This window comes from Cyprinus carpio, unplaced genomic scaffold (assembly GCF_018340385.1).
Source record: "Cyprinus carpio isolate SPL01 unplaced genomic scaffold, ASM1834038v1 S000006781, whole genome shotgun sequence".
Lineage (NCBI taxonomy): Eukaryota > Metazoa > Chordata > Actinopteri > Cypriniformes > Cyprinidae > Cyprinus > Cyprinus carpio.
The window spans coordinates 134,690-141,913 of NW_024879370.1; the positions used below are offsets into that span (position 1 = coordinate 134,690).

General features: G+C 38.3%; 1 long non-coding RNA gene across 1 annotated transcript; it reads right to left on the reverse strand.

Moving 5' to 3' along the window:
- Nucleotides 1-1,056: 1,056 nt before the first annotated feature.
- On the reverse strand, nucleotides 1,057-3,737 carry LOC122144846. The gene is made up of 3 exons (XR_006159865.1): nucleotides 3,664-3,737; nucleotides 1,254-1,291; nucleotides 1,057-1,096 (listed from the first exon to the last, which is right to left on the reverse strand). It is a non-coding gene; the product is annotated as an uncharacterized LOC122144846 (long non-coding RNA).
- Nucleotides 3,738-7,224: the final 3,487 nt, after the last annotated feature.

The window sequence follows — 7,224 nt, forward strand, 5'->3', positions numbered from 1 at the left end:
TGTGATGAAAAATAGCATTCATTTTCCTTAATTTATTCACAGATCAATGCGATTTCTTACAGGATTTCTAAAAATCAGATAACAGATCAAGTACTGTAAGGATTACATTGTTTGAATGATATTGCGGGAAAGCGATTACATGTGAATGTGCTGTACGAGCGTTAAATCATGCTTTAACGAAAATATTCAGTAAAAGGAACAGACCAAATCCTTGTGAACTAGCCCTAAACGCAGCTCAGTTATTGCGTCAGTATAATATTCTGATTTGAGAGATCCATCTGTATCAAGCTATAGCTCTATATCTTAAGTGAATTATGCTTAATATGCAGTTAGATTACGGGCCGTTGGCATGAATGTACTCGTTTTTGGAGCCGGTGGTGGAGGGCTCTTGGAGCGATTGGAAAACCCGACGACCTGACTTTTAAACAAATCAGTCAAAAAAAAAAACTCCGAGAAAGAACTACTCTTGATTGGCAGTGCGGGGGGAGGGTTAAGCCAATCGGAACTAGGGAGCCACGAGTGGGAGCGTCCGATGGATGTTTAAGAGAAAACTGATTTTCATTCAAACAACACCATGTAAACTACACATTGGAGTTAATCGATAAAATCGATTTATCGGCCAGCCCTACATATTAGACTATTTTTAATTGATTGCAAAATTATAACTTATTCATAAGTAGTATCTACTCAGAGAGTATGCAACTTCGAATGCAGCCCATGGCCATAACATAAACTGGTTTCTATCTTAGGTTGAGAAGGGAGAAAACTGTTTATCTATAACTTACAGCAACTTGAAATGAATGGTTCCCCCACCAAATGAATATCATTTCAATCACTCTCTCATTGATCTTTATGTGAAAAATTACAAGCAAGGAAAATCATTGAGGTCTACAAACATTCCCCAGTGGACTTTGACAAACTCCACATTGCAAGTCACAGGTTCTGAAGTGCTATAGTGCATCAATGACTCAGTAGTATCTCATTAATATTGCTTTGTCATCTGTTCATATTTTATCCATATCAAAAAAATAAATAAAAATAAAAATAAAATACTTACTGGATATTGTGCAGTGGAGAGTCAGTAGTGCTCGTAATGCTGTAATTTGAAAAGAAAAATAAAATGTCAGACATAACTTGTTATAATCTGTCAAGCCCATAAACTACAACGTCTCTGATTTACAAGATTTCACATTTTTCTTATGTACTGCATAGTGCACCTTTAAATGTACTACAACCAGAAAATGCAAACAAACCTCAAGAATTGCTCAGGAGATAAAGCTCAATGATCAATCTAAACGAAGAAAGAATGAACAAAAAATGAATAAATTAATGCTTGACAGCACACAACAGGGACAGTTAATAACAACAAAACACAGATCTACGACTTTCAATATACCTCTTATGACTTAAATCTAAGACAACAAAACAGTTTTACGTGTTTTAACATACAGCATTTTTCTGATTTAAATCATTAGAGGTATGTTTTAAATATACTTACGATCACAGATATTAATAGGCATATAACAAATATATCAGGACACAGAAAACACATTAGATCAGAGATATAACGTGGATGTCAACCATATCTACACAAAACAGAGGAAACCGACATTAAGGCAACTACAAAAATAAATGACATGCTGGAAGCTAAAAAGATTGTGTTATTCCATTTATTTATTTATTTAAAATTAAAAAAATACTTTTATACCCTCCAAGGCTGATAAATTCAGTAAAAAAACAGTAATAGTTTGTCAATTATTATTACAGCTTAAATTTACTTTTTTATTTTTTTATATTTACATTTTAATTTATTTGGGTGATGGCAAACTGAATTATCATTGTCAGTGTCATGTTATCAATGTGAAAAACAGTTGTGCTGCCTCATTTTTGTGGAAACGGTGAATTATAAATATTAAGTTTGGGTTCAATGTTTTTTTTTTTTTTTATACTATAACCAACCAGACATGAAACTGATCAAAAGTGACAGGTATTTAACAATTGTTGCATAAGATTTTTTGGACTTTATTTTTCCCATTTTTTTACTTAAAAAAAAAATGCATCCTTTTATTACAAAACTTTAAAATGCATCCAGTTTATCACAAAAAATTCACACAATAATAAGCAGCACAAACCTTTTTTCAACACTAATAATATAAGTTTAATCATTTTATTTTTATTATTGATTTTTTTTTTGTTTTATATTAATAATATAAGTTTAATCATAAAGAAAGGAAACCGTTATTTTTTTTAAATTGAAAAGATATTTACAATACCACTGTTTTAACTGTTTCTCATGAAATGATTAAGCATTGGTCACCGACAAACAAAACACAACTTCAGCTTGCTCTTCCTCTGCATTCGGTGCACATGAACAGATCGTATTTAAGCTTTACACACCGTCTCTTCTCCCGTGACGCATTCATTTAACGTTACTCAAAATTAAATGAATGGATAAATACATTGTTAGCACAAATCGTCCACGATCAAACTTAAAGTTCTCACTTTAACCCGCTGACTTAAAACCATGAAACATTACCATTATAAAGTACTCGTATTCCGATATGGAAAAAAGTACATAAAGTGTAGCTGACACCGTATCTAAACTGTAACTCAACATTTTCTGTGGCAAAAAAAAAAAAAAAACAGATTTCGCGCTCATTTAAGATCAAAGCGGGAAGCCGCCCGCACCCCACGACCGAGACAAAACGGCTAAGTCCGTTAATATCACCTCACACGGACTCCGTTTGTGAATCTGACCGGATTTGCCATCACTAGCGTGTCAGACACGGCGGTCTGTGTGTAGTTTCAGAGCTCTGTCTATTTTTACCTCGTGAATCAGTGAAAAAACAATGTATAGAAGTTTATAGAACAGCAGACAATACGCCCAACACGCAGCATTAATCAGGCCTCACGGATTTCTACTGCCTCACAGTCACCTCAAACGAAAGTATCTTAAATATGCGGTTAATACTATGAATTACTGTCCTAAAAGCACATTCAAGCAGGAAACCAGCGGTCAAAAAAAAAAAAAAAAAAAAAAAACCTGATTTCGCGCTCATGTACGCTCAAAGCGGGAAGCCGCCCGCACCCAACACCGAGACCGGAAAGGTCAATTAATAACGACCTCCCACGGATTCCGTGTGTGAATCTGAGCCGATTCGCCATCACTAGCGTGTCAGACACGGCGGTCAGTGTGTAGTTTCAGAGCTCTGTCTATTTTTACCTCGTGGATCAGTGAAAAACCACTATATAGACGTTTATGGAACAGCAGAAATACGTGTATTAATCACGCCCAACACGCAGCATTAATCAGGCCTCACGGATTTCTAATGCCTCACAGTCATCTCAAACAAATGTATTTCTTTAATAGACGGTTAATATTAGGAAATACTGTCCCAATACTGTCCTAAAAGCACATTCAAGCAGGAAAATATACCATCGATCACCAGCGGCCTAACGTCAATGACTAACCTCTGCTAAAATACCTTAAAAAATGCACTCTTGCTCAATGTTGCTCAATATTGCGCTAATATTCAGAATTAGCTAATGCATAAACAAACTTCAAGCAACAATAGTATACACCACTTGGGCAACATATTTACTTCTTAAAATTCGTTATTAAAGGCAGACATTAGAAAAGAAACCACCACTAACGTTACTTACCTCAGGAGAATTCTGGAACATCTGCCGTTGGTTTCGCTCTATCACGGTATTACTCAGCCAATCAGCACCGCGAATTTCGGCTGCAGCCAATAGCCATGCAGCGTTACTTTTCTATCCATATATGAAGGAGAGAGAGCCCATGAGACAGTGATTTTTTTTTTTTTTTTTTTTTTTTTTTTTTTGAATGTGTGCACCAAGACTTATTATTAAAAATTTAAGATCAATTAAAGGTTCCACATATTAAAAAGTTAAACACATAAAAATATTTTCTTTGTTTTCAAGATCACCATGAGTCATTATGAGAGACATTATGTCATGAATTTAGTGATTAACTTGTTATATATATATATATATATATATACTATGTCTCACAGTTATATATATATATATATATATGTATGTATGTGTGTGTGTGTGTGTGTGTGTGTGCCGTTTGTGCGTGTGTGTGTGTGTGTGTGTCATTTTATAATTTTAAGGAACAAGAATCATTACAACCAGAAATATTAAATTCTTTAAATGTTAAATATTTAAATTTTAAATTCCCAACTGTAATGGAGACAAAACCAAGGAACTTTAAAATATGGTTTGATGGATATACCTTGATGTAATATAATGATATACATATGCAATGCAATTATACACACATAACATGTAATATATACACATCACTAAGAAGGACTAAGTCTTGTAGTTTTTTGTAGATTTATTTAAGATTTTATATACTAATAACAAGCCACAGTATATATTTTTAATATATAATTTCCCTTGTCCAATAAATAAACCCCATCATGTCCTCATCATAATCAGTAAACAAATTTAATTCATGCACTGGTCGATAACGTTGCTGATAAACTTTCTTGTCTTGTTTAGCTGCCACGCTGCTCAGTGATGCTGGAGAATATGTTGTATCACTGCTGCTAAGTGTTTCGGTGTGGTTTTTATAGGTGAATGGTAGCTTTTTGCTAGTGTGTTGTTAGTTGTTGTTAGGCAGTTGCTTGGGTGTTCTGAATGGTTCCTAGGTAGTTGCTAGGCTGTTGATAGGTTGTTCTAAGTGGTTGCTAGGCGTTTGCTAGGGTGATCTCAGTGGTTGCTAGGTGGTTACGATGGTAATGATAGGTGGTTGTGATTGTATTGTGGTGGTTGCTATATTGGTGGTTGCTATTGTGCTGCTTGTGTTGTGGGTGGTTGCTATGGTGTTTTAGTAGGTTTATAAGGTGGTGTTAGGTACTTGCTATTTACCATAGATGGTTACTATGGTGTTTTTAGCATGTTTTATCACATGCTATGTGCTTGCTAAGGTAACCAGGGTGGTTGCTAGGGTGCTGCTATGCAGTTGCTAGTGTACTTGGGGTGGTTGCTAGGGTGTGCTTTTGTGTAGTTGCTAGGGTACTCATGATGGTTTGCTAGAGAGAACCCAGGGTGGTTGCTAGGGTGTTACAATGTGTTGCTAGGGTACCCAAGGCCATTTCTAGGATGGTGCTATGCGGTTGCTAGGGTATTTGGGGTGGTTACTAGGGTGTTGCTATGTGGTTGCTAGGGTACCAAGATGGTTGCTAGGTGTTGCTATGTGGTTGCAAGAGTACCTGGGGTGGTTGCTAGGTTAGTTGGGGTGGTTGCTAGGGTCCCCAGGATGGTTGCTAGGGCCGTTGTTAGGGTACCCAGCATGGTTGCTAGGGTAATTGGGGTGGTTGCTAGGGTGTTGCTATGTGGTTGCTAGGTCACTTGGGGTGGTTGCTAAGGTGTTGCTAGGCGATTGCTAGGGTGTTCTGAGTGGTTGTTAGGTGGTTGCTATGGTAACCGGGGTGGTTGCTAGGCAGTTGCTAAGGTACTTGGGGTGGTTGCTAAGGTGTTGCTAAAGCGGTTGCTAGGGTGTTCTGGGTGGTTGGCTAGAAGGTTGCTAGGCAGTTGCTAAGGTACTTGGGGTGGTTGCTAAGGTGTTGTTAGGCGGTTGCTAGGGTGTTCTGGGTTGTTGCTAGGCGGTTGCTAGGCAGTTGCTAAGGTACTTGAGGTGGTTGCTAAGGTGTTGTTAGGCGGTTGCTAGGGTGTTCTTGGTGGTTGCTAGGCGGTTGCTATGGTAACCTGGGTGGTTGCTAGGCAGTTACTAGGCATTTGCTAAGGTACTTTGGGTGGTTGCTAAGGTGTTGATAGGCAGTTGCTAGGGTGCTCTGGGTGGTTGCTAGGCGGTTGCTATGGTAACCTGGGTAGTTGGTAGGCAGTTGCTATCGTAACCGGAGTAGTTGCTATGACGTTACTAGTTGGCACAGATGGTCACTATGTAGTTTATATAGAGTTCTTAGCATGTTGTTAGCCAATTTGATAACTTAGCTAATCACTATTAGCATGTAGCTATTCACTGCTAGCATGACTAGCATGTTGGAATTCTAGTTTGCTAGCATGAGTCAAAAAAGCCAACCGCCTTGTTTCTACGATGTTCTGATTCAGAGATATATGTCTTGCAAGACGGTTGCTAGGGTACTCTGTTCGGTTGATATGGAGTGGCTTGGCAACTGCCAATGATGATACTCCAAAGGCTGCTTGCCAAAATAAACCAACCCCCATGTCTGTATAATTTTCTGTTGTAAAGATATAATACTTACTAAATAGTTGCTAGGGTACTCTGTTTGGTTGCTAAGGAGTGGCTTGGCAGCTACCAATGATGATACTCCAAAGGCTGCTTGCCAATATAAACCAACCCACATGTCTGTACGATGTTCTGATGCAGAGGTATAGATCTTGAAAAACGGTTGCTAGGGTACTCTGTTTGGTTGTTAGGGAGTGGCCTGACAGCTGCCAGTGATGATACTCAAAGGCTGCTTGCCAATGTAAACCAACCCCCATGTCTGTACGATGTTCTGATGCAGAGATATAGATTTTGAAAAACGGTTGCTAGGGTACTCTGTTTTGGTTGCTAGGGAGTGGTTTGGCATCTGTCAATGATGATACTCAAAGGCTGCTTGCCAATATAAACCAACCCCCATGTCTGTACGATTTTCTGTTGTAAAGATATAATACTTACTAAATGGTTGCTAGGGTACTCTGTTTGGTTGCTAGGGAGTGGCTTGGCAGCTGCCAATGATGATACTCCAAAGGCTGCTTGCCAGTATGAATGATATAAACCAACCCCCATGGCTTTATGACATTCAGATTTGAAGATATCCCTCTATGCTTTGGGTTGCTAGGGTGGTCTAAATGGTTGCTAGGGCGTGGCTATGAAGTCTTGAAGTTTATTCGTGATTGGTTGTTTGCTGCCCTGCGTCAAACGAGCCCACCTTCATGTTTCTATGACACTTCTATCCAAAGATATTAATTTGATCTTTTTCAATGGAAGTCTATGGAGCTTGTTACTAAGGGACCCTAAATGGTTGCTAGGGCGTGGCTTGACTGCTTCACAATGATCCTGATGTACTGATTGGTTGGCTGAGTAAAATGAGCCCACCCCCATGTGTCTATGACATTGTGATCCAGAGTTATGGTCAATGCAAAACTCCTAAGTATATTACCATAGTAGGAAAAACACGCTGTTTCATGGGCGATCCCTCACCATAATATGTCTATGGGGCA